The sequence below is a fragment of the Scyliorhinus torazame genome, chromosome 16 (genome assembly GCF_047496885.1).
Source record: "Scyliorhinus torazame isolate Kashiwa2021f chromosome 16, sScyTor2.1, whole genome shotgun sequence".
Lineage (NCBI taxonomy): Eukaryota > Metazoa > Chordata > Chondrichthyes > Carcharhiniformes > Scyliorhinidae > Scyliorhinus > Scyliorhinus torazame.
The window spans coordinates 29,786,572-29,801,275 of NC_092722.1; the positions used below are offsets into that span (position 1 = coordinate 29,786,572).

Sequence of the window (14,704 nt, forward strand, 5' to 3'; positions counted from 1 at the left end):
TGGGATGGGGAATGGTGCTGAGGGACGGAGCAGTCAGTCTGGGATGGGGAATGGTGCTGACGGATGGGGCAGTCGGTCTGGGATGGGGAATGGTGCTGAGGGACAGAGCAGTCAGTCTGGGTTGGGGAATGGTGCTGAGGGACAGAGCAGTCAGTCTGGGATGGGGAATGGTGCTGAGGGACAGAGCAGTCGGTCTGGGATGGGGAATGGTGCTGAGGGACAGAGCAGTCAGTCTGGGATGGGCAATGGTGCTGAGGGTCAGAGCAGTCAGTGTGGGATGGGGAATGGTGCTGAGGGACAGAGCAGTCAGTGTGGGATGGGGAATGTCTGGGATGGGGAATGGTGCTGAGGGTCAGAGCAGTCAGTCTGGGATGGGGAATGTCTGGGATGGGGAATGGTTCTGAGGGACAGAGCAGTCAGTCTGGGATGGGGAATGGTGCTGAGGGACAGAGCAGTCAGTCTTGGATGGGGAATGTCTGGGATGGGGAATGGTGCTGAGGGACAGAGCAGTCAGTCTGGGATGGGGAATGGTGCTGAGGGACAGAGCAGTCAGTCTGGGATGGGGAATGGTGCTGAGGGAGAGAGCAGTCAGTCTGGGATGGGGAATGGTGCTGAGGGACGGAGCAGCCAGTTTGGGATGGGGAATGGTGCTGAGGGACAGAGCAGTCAGTCTGGGATGGGGAATGGTGCTGAGGGACAGAGCAGTCAGTCTGGGATAGGGAATGGTGCTGAGGGACGGAGCAGTCAGTCTGGGATGGGGAATGGTGCTGAGGGACAGAGCAGTCAGTCTGGGATAGGGAATGGTGCTGAGGGACGGAGCAGTCAGTCTGGGATGGGGAATGGTGCTGAGGGACAGAGCAGTCAGTCTGGGATGGGGAATGGTGCTGAGGGACGGAGCAGTCAGTCTGGGATGGGGAATGGTGCTGACGGACAGAGCAGTCAGTCTGGGATGGGGAATGGTGCTGACGGATGGGGCAGTCAGTCTGGGATGGGGAATGGTGCTGAGGGACAGAGCAGTCAGTCTGGGATGTGGAATGGTGCTGAGGGATGGGGCAGTCGGTCTGGGATGGGGAATGGTGCTGAGGGACAGAGCAGTCAGTCTGGGATGGGGAATGGTGCTGAGGGATGGGGCAGTCGGTCTGGGATGGGGAATTGTGCTGACGGATGGGGCAGTCAGTCTGGGATCGGGAATGGTGCTGAGGGACAGAGCAGTCAGTCTGGGATGTGGAATGGTGCTGAAGGATGGGGCAGTCGGTCTGGGATGGGGAATGGTGCTGAGGGATGGGGCAGTCGGTCTGGGATGGGGAATGGTGCTGACGGATGGGGCAGTCGGTCTGGGATGGGGAATGGTGCTGAGGGACAGAGCAGTCAGTCTGGGATGTGGAATGGTGCTGAGGGATGGGGCAGTCGGTCTGGGATGGGGAATGGTGCTGAGGGACAGAGCAGTCAGTCTGGGATGGGGAATGGTGCTGAGGGACAGAGCAGTCAGTCTGGGATGGGGTATGGTGCTGAGGGATGGGGCAGTCGGTCTGGGATGGGGAATGGTGCTGAGGGATGGGGCAGTCGGTCTGGGATGGGGAATGGTGCTGACGGATGGGGCAGTCAGTCTGGGATGGGGAACGGTGCTGAGGGACAGAGCAGTCAGTCTGGGATGGGGAATGGTGCTGAGGGACGGAGCAGTCAGTCTGGGATGGGGAATGGTGCTGACGGATGGGGCAGTCAGTCTGGGATGGGGAATGGTGCTGAGGGACGGAGCAGTCAGTCTGGGATGGGGAATGGTGCTGAGGGACGGAGCAGTCAGTCTGGGATGGGGAATGGTGCTGAGGGACGGAGCAGTCAGTCTGGGATGGGGAATGGTGCTGAGGGACACAGCAGTCGGTCTGGGATGGGGAATGGTGCTGAGGGATGGGACAGTCGGTCTGGGATGGGGAATGGTGCTGAGGGGACAGAGCAGTCAGTCTGGGATGGGGAATGGTGCTGAGGGACGGAGCAGCCAGTTTGGGATGGGGAATGGTGCTGAGGGACAGAGCAGTCAGTCTGGGATGGGGAATGGTGCTGAGGGACGGAGCAGCCAGTTTGGGATGGGGAATGGTGCTGAGGGACAGAGCAGTCAGTCTGGGATGGGGAATGGTGCTGAGGGACAGAGCAGTCAGTCTGGGATAGGGAATGGTGCTGAGGGACGGAGCAGTCAGTCTGGGATGGGGAATGGTGCTGAGGGACAGAGCAGTCAGTCTGGGATAGGGAATGGTGCTGAGGGACGGAGCAGTCAGTCTGGGATGGGGAATGGTGCTGAGGGACAGAGCAGTCAGTCTGGGATGGGGAATGGTGCTGAGGGACGGAGCAGCCAGTTTGGGATGGGGAATGGTGCTGAGGGACGGACCAGTCAGTCTGGGATGGGGAATGGTGCTGAGGGACAGAGCAGTCAGTCTGGGATGGGGAATGGTGCTGAGGGACAGAGCAGTCAGTCTGGGATAGGGAATGGTGCTGAGGGACGGAGCAGTCAGTCTGGGATGGGGAATGGTGCTGAGGGACGGAGCAGTCAGTCTGGGATGGGGAATGGTGCTGACGGACAGAGCAGTCAGTCTGGGATGGGGAATGGTGCTGAGGGACGGAGCAGTCAGTCTGGGATGGGGAATGGTGCTGAGGGACGGAGCAGTCAGTCTGGGATGGGGAATGGTGCTGAGGGACGGAGCAGTCAGTCTGGGATGGGGAATGGTGCTGAGGGACAGAGCAGTCGGTCTGGGATGGGGAATGGTGCTGAGGGATGGGACAGTCGGTCTGGGATGGGGAATGGTGCTGAGGGGACAGAGCAGTCAGTCTGGGATGGGGAATGGTGCTGAGGGACGGAGCAGCCAGTTTGGGATGGGGAATGGTGCTGAGGGACAGAGCAGTCAGTCTGGGATGGGGAATGGTGCTGAGGGACAGAGCAGTCAGTCTGGGATAGGGAATGGTGCTGAGGGACGGAGCAGTCAGTCTGGGATGGGGAATGGTGCAGAGGGACAGAGCAGTCAGTCTGGGATAGGGAATGGTGCTGAGGGACGGAGCAGTCAGTCTGGGATGGGGAATGGTGCTGAGGGACGGAGCAGTCAGTCTGGGATGGGGAATGGTGCTGACGGACAGAGCAGTCAGTCTGGGATGGGGAATGGTGCTGACGGATGGGGCAGTCAGTCTGGGATGGGGAATGGTGCTGAGGGACAGAGCAGTCAGTCTGGGATGTGGAATGGTGCTGAGGGATGGGGCAGTCGGTCTGGGATGGGGAATGGTGCTGACGGATGGGGCAGTCAGTCTGGGATGGGGAATGGTGCTGAGGGACAGAGCAGTCAGTCTGGGATGGGGAATGGTGCTGAGGGACGGAGCAGTCAGTCTGGGATGGGGAATGGTGCTGACGGATGGGGCAGTCAGTCTGGGATGGGGAATGGTGCTGAGGGACGGAGCAGTCAGTCTGGGATGGGGAATGGTGCTGAGGGACGGAGCAGTCAGTCTGGGATGGGGAATGGTGCTGAGGGACGGAGCAGTCAGTCTGGGATGGGGAATGGTGCTGAGGGACAGAGCAGTCAGTCTGGGATGGGGAATGGTGCTGAGGGACGGAGCAGTCAGTCTGGGATGGGGAATTGTGCTGAGGGACGGAGCAGTCAGTCTGGGATGGGGAATGGTGCTGAGGGACGGAGCAGTCAGTCTGGGATGGGGAATGGTGCTGAGGGACGGAGCAGTCAGTCTGGGATGGATAATGGTGCTGAGGGACGGAGCAGTCAGTCTGGGATGGGGAATGGTGCTGAGGGACGGAGCAGTCAGTCTGGGATGGGGAATGGTGCTGAGGGATGGGGCAGTCGGTCTGGGATGGGGAATGGTGCTGAGGGATGGGGCAGTCGGTCTGGGATGGGGAATGGTGCTGAGGGACAGAGCAGTCAGTCTGGGATGGGGAATGGTGCTGAGGGACAGAGCAGTCAGTCTGGGATGGGGAATGGTGCTGACGGATGGGGCAGTCAGTCTGGGATGGGGAATGGTGCTGACGGATGGGGCAGTCAGTCTGGGATGGGGAATGGTGCTGAGGGACAGAGCAGTCAGTCTGGGATGGGGAATGGTGCTGAGGGGACAGAGCAGTCAGTCTGGGATGGGGAATGGTGCTGAGGGACGGAGCAGTCAGTCTGGGATGGATAATGGTGCTGAGGGACGGAGCAGTCAGTCTGGGATGGGGAATGGTGCTGAGGGACGGAGCAGTCAGTCTGGGATGGGGAATGGTGCTGAGGGATGGGGCAGTCGGTCTGGGATGGGGAATGGTGCTGAGGGATGGGGCAGTCGGTCTGGGATGGGGAATGGTGCTGAGGGACAGAGCAGTCAGTCTGGGATGGGGAATGGTGCTGAGGGACAGAGCAGTCAGTCTGGGATGGGGAATGGTGCTGACGGATGGGGCAGTCAGTCTGGGATGGGGAATGGTGCTGACGGATGGGGCAGTCAGTCTGGGATGGGGAATGGTGCTGAGGGACAGAGCAGTCAGTCTGGGATGGGGAATGGTGCTGAGGGGACAGAGCAGTCAGTCTGGGATGGGGAATGGTGCTGAGGGACGGAGCAGTCAGTCTGGGATGGGGAATGGTGCTGAGGGGACAGAGCAGTCAGTCTGGGATGGGGAATGGTGCTGAGGGACGGAGCAGTCAGTCTGGGATGGGGAATGGTGCTGAGGGGACAGAGCAGTCAGTCTGGGATGGGGAATGGTGCTGAGGGACGGAGCAGTCAGTCTGGGAAGGGGATGGTGCTGAGGGACGGAGCAGTCAGTCTTGGAAGGGGAATGGTGCTGAGGGACAGAGCAGTCAGTCTGGGATGGGGAATGGTGCTGAGGGACAGAGCAGTCAGTCTGGGATGGGGAATGGTGCTGAGGGGACAGAGCAGTCAGTCTGGGATGGGGAATGGTGCTGAGGGACGGAGCAGTCAGTCTGGGATGGGGAATGGTGCTGAGGGGACAGAGCAGTCAGTCTGGGATGGGGAATGGTGCTGAGGGATGGGGCAGTCGGTCTGGGATGGGGAATGGTGCTGACGGATGGGGCAGTCGGTCTGGGATGGGGAATGGTGCTGACGGATGGGGCAGTCGGTCTGGGATGGGGAATGGTGCTGAGGGACAGAGCAGTCAGTCTGGGATGGGGAATGGTGCTGAGGGGACAGAGCAGTCAGTCTGGGATGGGGAATGGTGCTGACGGATGGGGCAGTCAGTCTGGGATGGGGAATGGTGCTGACGGATGGGGCAGTCGGTCTGGGATGGGGAATGGTGCTGACGGATGGGGCAGTCGGTCTGGGATGGGGAATGGTGCTGACGGATGGGGCAGTCGGTCTGGGATGGGGTATGGTGCTGACGGATGGGGCAGTCGGTCTGGGATGGGGAATGGTGCTGAGGGACAGAGCAGTCAGTCTGGGATGGGGAATGGTGCTGAGGGGACTGAGCAGTCAGTCTGGGATGGGGATTGGTGCTGAGGGACAGAGCAGTCAGTCTGGGATGGGGAATGTCTGGGATGGGGAATGGTGCTGAGGGACAGAGCAGTCAGTCTGGGATGGGGAATGTCTGGGATGGGGAATGGTGCTGAGGGACGGAGCAGTCAGTCTGGGATGGGGAATGGTGCTGAGGGACGGAGCAGTCAGTCTGGGATGGGGAATGTCTGGGATGGGGAATGGTGCTGAGGGACGGAGCAGTCAGTCTGGGATGGGGAATGGTGCTGAGGGACAGAGCAGTCAGTCTGGGATGGGGAATGTCTGGGATGGGGAATGGTGCTGAGGGACAGAGCAGTCAGTCTGGGATGGGGAATGTCTGGGATGGGGAATGGTGCTGAGGGACGGAGCAGTCAGTCTGGGATGGGGAATGGTGCTGAGGGACAGAGCAGTCAGTCTGGGATGGGGAATGGTGGTGAGGGACAGAGCAGTCAGTCTGGGATGGGGAATGGTGCTGAGGGACAGAGCAGTCAGTCTGGGATGCGGAATGGTGCTGAGGGACGGAGCAGTCAGTCTGGGATGGGGAATGGTGCTGAGGGACGGAGCAGTCAGTCTGGGATGGGGAATGGTGCTGAGGGACAGAGCAGTCAGTCTGGGATGGGGAATGTCTGGGATGGGGAATGGTGCTGAGGGACGGAGCAGTCAGTCTGGGATGGGGAATGGTGCTGAGGGACGGAGCAGTCAGTCTGGGATGGGGAATGGTGCTGAGGGACGGAGCAGTCAGTCTGGGATGGGGAATGGTGCTGAGGGATGGGGCAGTCGGTCTGGGATGGGGAATGGTGCTGACGGATGGGGCAGTCGGTCTGGGATGGGGAATGGTGCTGACGGATGGGGCAGTCGGTCTGGGATGGGGAATGGTGCTGAGGGACAGAGCAGTCAGTCTGGGATGGGGAATGGTGCTGAGGGGACAGAGCAGTCAGTCTGGGATGGGGAATGGTGCTGACGGATGGGGCAGTCAGTCTGGGATGGGGAATGGTGCTGACGGATGGGGCAGTCGGTCTGGGATGGGGAATGGTGCTGACGGATGGGGCAGTCGGTCTGGGATGGGGAATGGTGCTGACGGATGGGGCAGTCGGTCTGGGATGGGGTATGGTGCTGACGGATGGGGCAGTCGGTCTGGGATGGGGAATGGTGCTGAGGGACAGAGCAGTCAGTCTGGGATGGGGAATGGTGCTGAGGGGACAGAGCAGTCAGTCTGGGATGGGGATTGGTGCTGAGGGACAGAGCAGTCAGTCTGGGATGGGGAATGTCTGGGATGGGGAATGGTGCTGAGGGACAGAGCAGTCAGTCTGGGATGGGGAATGTCTGGGATGGGGAATGGTGCTGAGGGACGGAGCAGTCAGTCTGGGATGGGGAATGGTGCTGAGGGACGGAGCAGTCAGTCTGGGATGGGGAATGTCTGGGATGGGGAATGGTGCTGAGGGACGGAGCAGTCAGTCTGGGATGGGGAATGGTGCTGAGGGACAGAGCAGTCAGTCTGGGATGGGGAATGTCTGGGATGGGGAATGGTGCTGAGGGACAGAGCAGTCAGTCTGGGATGGGGAATGTCTGGGATGGGGAATGGTGCTGAGGGACGGAGCAGTCAGTCTGGGATGGGGAATGGTGCTGAGGGACAGAGCAGTCAGTCTGGGATGGGGAATGGTGGTGAGGGACAGAGCAGTCAGTCTGGGATGGGGAATGGTGCTGAGGGACAGAGCAGTCAGTCTGGGATGCGGAATGGTGCTGAGGGACGGAGCAGTCAGTCTGGGATGGGGAATGGTGCTGAGGGACGGAGCAGTCAGTCTGGGATGGGGAATGGTGCTGAGGGACAGAGCAGTCAGTCTGGGATGGGGAATGTCTGGGATGGGGAATGGTGCTGAGGGACGGAGCAGTCAGTCTGGGATGGGGAATGGTGCTGAGGGACGGAGCAGTCAGTCTGGGATGGGGAATGGTGCTGAGGGACGGAGCAGTCAGTCTGGGATGGGGAATGGTGCTGAGGGACGGAGCAGTCAGTCTGGGATGGGGAATGGTGCTGAGGGACAGAGCAGTCAGTCTGGGAAGGGGAATGGTGCTGAGGGACGGAGCAGTCAGTCTGGGATGGGGAATGGTGCTGAGGGACAGAGCAGTCAGTCTGGGATGGTGAATGGTGCTGAGGGACGGAGCAGTCAGTCTGGGATGGGGAATGGTGCTGAGGGACAGAGCAGCCAGTTTGGGATGAGGAATGGTGCTGAGGGATGGGGCAGTCAGTCTGGGATGGGGAATGGTGCTGAGGGACAGAGCAGCCAGTTTGGGATGGGGAATGGTGCTGAGGGATGGGGCAGTCAGTCTGGGATGGGGAATGGTGCTGAGGGACGGAGCAGCCAGTTTGGGATGGGGAATGGTGCTGAGGGATGGGGCAGTCAGTCTGGGATGGGGAATGGTGCTGAGGGACGGAGCAGTCAGTCTGGGATGGGGAATGGTGCTGAGGGACGGAGCAGTCAGTCTGGGATGGGGAATCGTGCTGAGGGACAGAGCAGTCAGTCTGGGATGGGGAATGGTGCTGAGGGACAGAGCAGTCAGTCTGGGATGGGGAATGGTGCTCAGGGACAGAGCAGTCAGTCTGGGATGGGGAATGGTGCTGAGGGACAGAGCAGTCGGTCTGGGATGGGGAATGGTGCTGAGGGACAGAGCAGTCAGTCTGGGATGGGGAATGGTGCTGAGGGACAAAGCAGTCAGTCTGGGATGGGGAATGGTGCTGAGGGACAGAGCAGTCAGTCTGGGATGGGGAATGGTGCTGAGGGATGGGGCAGTCAGTCTGGGATGGGGAACGGTGCTGAGGGATGGGGCAGTCAGTCTGGGATGGGGAATGGTGCTGAGGGACGGAGCAGTCAGTCTGGGATGGGGAATGGTGCTGAGGGACAGAGCAGTCAGTCTGGGATGGGGAAAGGTGCTGAGGGACGGAGCAGTCAGTCTGGGATGGGGAATGGTGCTGAGGGACAGAGCAGTCAGTCTGGGAAGGGGAATGGTGCTGAGGGACAGAGCAGTCAGTCTGGGATGGGGAATGGTGCTGAGGGACGGAGCAGTCAGTCTGGGATGGGGAATGGTGCTGAGGGACAGAGCAGTCAGTCTGGGAAGGGGAATGGTGCTGGGGGACAGAGCAGTCAGTCTGGGATGGGGAATGGTGCTGAGGGACGGAGCAGTCGGTCTGGGATGGGGAATGGTGCTGAGGGACAGAGCAGTCGGTCTGGGATGGGGAATGGTGCTGACGGATGGGGCAGTCAGTCTGGGATGGGGAATGTCTGGGATGGGGAATGGTGCTGAGGGACGGAGCAGTCAGTCTGGGATGGGGAATGGTACTGAGGGACAGAGCAGTCAGTCTGGGATGGGGAATGGTGCTGAGGGACAGAGCAGTCGGTCTGGGATGGGGAATGGTGCTGAGGGACAGAGCAGTCGGTCTGGGATGGGGAATGGTGCTGACGGATGGGGCAGTCAGTCTGGGATGGGGAATGGTGCTGAGAGACGGAGCAGTCAGTCTGGGATGGGGAATGGTGCTGACGGATGGGGCAGTCAGTCTGGGATGGGGAATGGTGCTGAGGGACGGAGCAGTCAGTCTGGGATGGGGAATGGTGCTGACTGATGGGGCAGTCGGTCTGGGATGGGGAATGGTGCTGACGGATGGGGCAGTCAGTCTGGGATGGGGAATGGTGCTGACGGATGGGGCAGTCGGTCTGGGTTGGGGTATGGTGCTGAGGGACGGAGCAGTCAGTCTGGGATGGGGAATGGTGCTGAGGGACAGAGCAGTCAGTCTGGGATGGGGAATGGTGCTGAGGGACGGAGCAGTCAGTCTGGGATGGGGAATGGTGCTGAGGGACAGAGCAGTCAGTCTGGGATGGGGAATGGTGCTGACGGATGGGGCAGTCAGTCTGGGATGGGGAATGGTGCTGAGGGACAGAGCAGTCAGTCTGGGATGGGGAATGGTGCTGAGGGACGGAGCAGTCAGTCTGGGATGGGGAATGGTGCTGAGGGACGGAGCAGTCAGTCTGGGATGGGGAATGGTGCTGAGGGACAGAGCAGTCAGTCTGGGATGGGGAATGGTGCTGACGGATGGGGCAGTCAGTCTGGGATGGGGAATGGTGCTGAGGGACAGAGCAGTCAGTCTGGGATGGGGAATGGTGCTGAGGGACGGAGCAGTCAGTCTGGGATGGGGAATGGTGCTGAGGGACAGAGCAGTCAGTCTGGGATGGGGAATGGTGCTGAGGGACAGAGCAGTCAGTCTGGGATGGGGAATGGTGTTGAGGGAGGGGAGCAGTCAGTCTGGGATGGGGAATGGTGCTGAGGGACAGAGCAGTCAGTCTGGGATGGGGAATGGTGCTGACGGATGGGGCAGTCAGTCTGGGATGGGGAATGGTGCTGAGGGACAGAGCAGTCGGTCTGGGATGGGGAATGGTGCTGAGGGACGGAGCAGTCGGTCTGGAATGGGGAATGGTGCTGAGGGACAGAGCAGTCAGTCTGGGATGGGGAATGGTGCTGAGGGACAGAGCAGTCAGTCTGGGATGGGGAATGGTGCTGACGGATGGGGCAGTCGGTCTGGGATGGGGAATGGTGCTGAGGGACAGAGCAGTCAGTCTGGGATGGGGAATGTCTGGGATGGGGAATGGTGCTGACGGATGGGGCATTCAGTCTGGGATGGGGAATGGTGCTGACGGATGGGGCAGTCGGTCTGGGATGGGGAATGGTGCTGAGGGACAGAGCAGTCAGTCTGGGATGGGGAATGGTGCGGAGGGACGGAGCAGTCAGTCTGGGATGGTGAATGGTGCTGAGGGACAGAGCAGTCAGTCTGGGATGGGGAATGGTGCTGAGGGACAGAGCAGTCAGTCTGGGATGGGGAATGTCTGGGATGGGGAATGGTGCTGAGGGACGGAGCAGTCAATCTGGGATGGGGAATGGTGCTGAGGGACGGAGCAGTCAGTCTGGGATGGGGAATGGTGCTGAGGGACGGAGCAGTCAGTCTGGGATGGGGAATGGTGCTGAGGGACAGAGCAGTCAGTCTGGGATGGGGAATGGTGCTGACGGATGGGGCAGTCAGTCTGGGATGGGGAATGGTGCTGAGGGACAGAGCAGTCAGTCTGGGATGGGGAATGGTGCTGAGGGACGGAGCAGTCAGTCTGGGATGGGGAATGGTGCTGAGGGACAGAGCAGTCAGTCTGGGATGGGGAATGGTGCTGAGGGACAGAGCAGTCAGTCTGGGATGGGGAATGGTGTTGAGGGAGGGGAGCAGTCAGTCTGGGATGGGGAATGGTGCTGAGGGACAGAGCAGTCAGTCTGGGATGGGGAATGGTGCTGACGGATGGGGCAGTCAGTCTGGGATGGGGAATGGTGCTGAGGGACAGAGCAGTCGGTCTGGGATGGGGAATGGTGCTGAGGGACGGAGCAGTCGGTCTGGAATGGGGAATGGTGCTGAGGGACGGAGCAGTCAGTCTGGGATGGGGAATGGTGCTGAGGGACAGAGCAGTCAGTCTGGGATGGGGAATGGTGCTGAGGGACAGAGCAGTCAGTCTGGGATGGGGAATGGTGCTGAGGGACAGAGCAGTCAGTCTGGGATGGGGAATGGTGCTGACGGATGGGGCAGTCGGTCTGGGATGGGGAATGGTGCTGAGGGACAGAGCAGTCAGTCTGGGATGGGGAATGTCTGGGATGGGGAATGGTGCTGACGGATGGGGCATTCAGTCTGGGATGGGGAATGGTGCTGACGGATGGGGCAGTCGGTCTGGGATGGGGAATGGTGCTGAGGGACAGAGCAGTCAGTCTGGGATGGGGAATGGTGCGGAGGGACGGAGCAGTCAGTCTGGGATGGTGAATGGTGCTGAGGGACAGAGCAGTCAGTCTGGGATGGGGAATGGTGCTGAGGGACAGAGCAGTCAGTCTGGGATGGGGAATGTCTGGGATGGGGAATGGTGCTGAGGGACGGGGCAGTCAGTCTGGGATGGGGAATGGTGCTGACGGATGGGGCAGTCGGTCTGGGATGGGGAATGGTGCTGACGGACGGAGCAGTCAGTCTGGGATGGGGAATGTCTGGGATGGGGAATTGTGCTGAGGGACAGAGCAGTCAGTCTGGGATGGGGAATGGTGCTGAGGGACAGAGCAGTCAGTCTGGGATGGGGAATGGTGCTGACGGACGGAGCAGTCAGTCTGGGATGGGGAATGGTGCTGGGGGACAGAGCAGTCAGTCTGGGATGGGGAATGGTGCTGACGGACGGAGCAGTCAGTCTGGGATGGGGAATGGTGCTGAGGGACGGAGCAGTCAGTCTGGGATGGGGAATGGTGCTGGGGGACAGAGCAGTCAGTCTGGGATGGGGAATGGTGCTGAGGGACAGAGCAGTCAGTCTGGGATGGGGAATGGTGCTGAGGGACGGAGCAGTCAGCCTGGGATGGGGAATGGTGCTGAGGGACAGAGCAGTCAGTCTGGGATTGGGAATGGTGCTGAGGGACGGAGCAGTCAGTCTGGGATGGGGAATGGTGCTGAGGGACAGAGCAGTCAGTCTGGGATGGGGAATAGTGCTGACGGATGGGGCAGTCAGTCTGGGATGGGGAATGGTGCTGAGGGACAGAGCAGTCGGTCTGGGATGGGGAATGGTGCTGAGGGACGGAGCAGTCAGTCTGGAATGGGGAATGGTGCTGAGGGACAGAGCAGTCAGTCTGGGATGGGGAATGGTGCTGAGGGACAGAGCAGTCAGTCTGGGATGGGGAATGGTGCTGGCGGATGGGGCAGTCGGTCTGGGATGGGGAAAGGTGCTGAGGGACAGAGCAGTCAGTCTGGGATGGGGAATGTCTGGGATGGGGAATGGTGCTGACGGGTGGGGCATTCAGTCTGGGATGGGGAATGGTGCTGACGGATGGGGCAGTCGGTCTGGGATGGGGAATGGTGCTGAGAGACAGAGCAGTCAGTCTGGGATGGGGAATGGTGCTGAGGGACGGAGCAGTCAGTCTGGGATGGTGAATGGTGCTGAGGGACAGAGCAGTCAGTCTGGGATGGGGAATGGTGCTGAGGGACAGAGCAGTCAGTCTGGGATGGGGAATGTCTGGGATGGGGAATTGTGCTGAGGGACAGAGCAGTCAGTCTGGGATGGGGAATGGTGCTGAGGGACAGAGCAGTCAGTCTGGGATGGGGAATGGTGCTGACGGACGGAGCAGTCAGTCTGGGATGGGGAATGGTGCTGACGGATGGGGCAGTCGGTCTGGGATGGGGAATGGTGCTGGGGGACAGAGCAGTCAGTCTGGGATGGGGAATGGTGCTGGGGGACAGAGCAGTCAGTCTGGGATGGGGAATGGTGCTGAGGGACGGATCAGTCAGTCTGGGATGGGGAATGGTGCTGAGGGACAGAGCATTCAGTCTGGGATGGGGAATGGTGCTGAGGGACAGAGCAGTCAGTCTGGGATGGGGAATGGTGCTGGGGGACAGAGCAGTCAGTCTGGGATGGGGAATGGTGCTGAGGGACAGAGCAGTCGGTCTGGGATGGGGAATGGTGCTGAGGGACGGAGCAGTCAGTCTGGGATGGGGAATGGTGCTGAGGGACAGAGCAGTCAGTCTGGGATGGGGAATGGTGCTGACGGACGGAGCAGTCAGTCTGGGATGGGGAATGGTGCTGAGGGACGGAGCAGTCAGTCTGGGATGGGGAATGGTGCTGGGGGACAGAGCAGTCAGTCTGGGATGGGGAATGGTGCTGAGGGACAGAGCAGTCAGTCTGGGATGGGGAATGTCTGGGATGGGGAATGGTGCTGAGGGACGGAGCAGTCAGTGTGGGATGGGGAATGGTGCTGAGGGACAGAGCAGTCAGTCTGGGATGGGGAATGTCTGGGATGGGGAATGGTGCTGAGGGACGGAGCAGTCAGTGTAGGATGGGGAATGGTGCTGAGGGACAGAGCAGTCAGTCTGGGATGGGGAATGGTGCTGGGGGACAGAGCAGTCAGTCTGGGATGGGGAATGGTGCTGAGGGACGGAGCAGTCAGTCTGGGATGGGGAATGGTGCTGAGGGACAGAGCAATCAGTCTGGGATGGGGAATGGTGCTGAGGGACAGAGCAGTCAGTCTGGGATGGGGAATGTCTGGGATGGGGAATGGTGCTGAGGGACGGAGCAGTCAGTGTGGGATGGGGAATGGTGCTGGGGGACAGAGCAGTCGGTCTGGGATGGGGAATGGTGCTGAGGGACAGAGCAGTCAGTCTGGGATGGGGAATGGTGCTGAGGGACAGAGCAGTCAGTCTGGGATGGGGAATGTCTGGGATGGGGAATGGTGCTGAGGGACGGAGCAGTCAGTGTGGGATGGGGAATGGTGCTGAGGGACAGAGCAGTCAGTCTGGGATGGGGAATGTCTGGGATGCGGAATGGTGCTGAGGGACGGAGCAGTCAGTGTAGGATGGGGAATGGTGCTGAGGGACAGAGCAGTCAGTCTGGGATGGGGAATGGTGCTGAGGGACGGAGCAGTCAGTCTGGGATGGGGAATGGTGCTGACGGATCGGGCAGTCGGTCTGGGATGGGGAATGGTGCTGAGGGACGGAGCAGTCAGTCTGGGATGGGGAATGGTGCTGAGGGACAGAGCAGTCAGTCTGGGATGGGGAATGGTGCTGAGGGACAGAGCAGTCAGTCTGGGATGGGGAATGGTGCTGAGGGACAGAGCAGTCAGTCTGGGATGGGGAATGGTGCTGAGGGACGGAGCAGTCAGTCTGGGATGGGGAATGGTGCTGACGGATGGGGCAGTCGGTCTGGGATGGGGAATGGTGCTGAGGGACAGAGCAGTCAGTCTGGGATGGGGAATGGTGCTGAGGGACAGAGCAGTCAGTCTGGGATGGGGAATGGTGCTGAGGGACAGAGCAGTCGGTCTGGGATGGGGAATGGTGCTGAGGGACAGAGCAGTCAGTCTGGGATGGGGAATGGTGCTGAGGGTCAGAGCAGTCAGTGTGGGATGGGGAATGGTGCTGAGGGACAGAGCAGTCAGTGTGGGATGGGGAATGTCTGGGATGGGGAATGGTGCTGAGGGTCAGAGCAGTCAGTGTGGGATGGGGAATGTCTGGGATGGGGAATGGTGCTGAGGGACGGAGCAGTCAGTCTGGGATGGGGAATGGCGCTGAGGGACAGAGCACTCAGTGTGGGATGGGGAATGTCTGGGATGGGGAATGGTACTGAGGGTCAGAGCAGTCAGTGTGGGATGGGGAATGTCTGGGATGGGGAATGGTGCTGAGGGTCAGAGCAGTCAGTGTGGGATGGGGAATGTCTGGGAT

General features: G+C 60.3%; 1 long non-coding RNA gene across 1 annotated transcript in view; it reads left to right on the forward strand.

The window, feature by feature from the left end:
- LOC140392346 (uncharacterized) overlaps nucleotides 1–14,704 on the forward strand; it is a 169,930-nt gene that overhangs the window by 63,774 nt on the left and 91,452 nt on the right. The window lies entirely within an intron of this gene.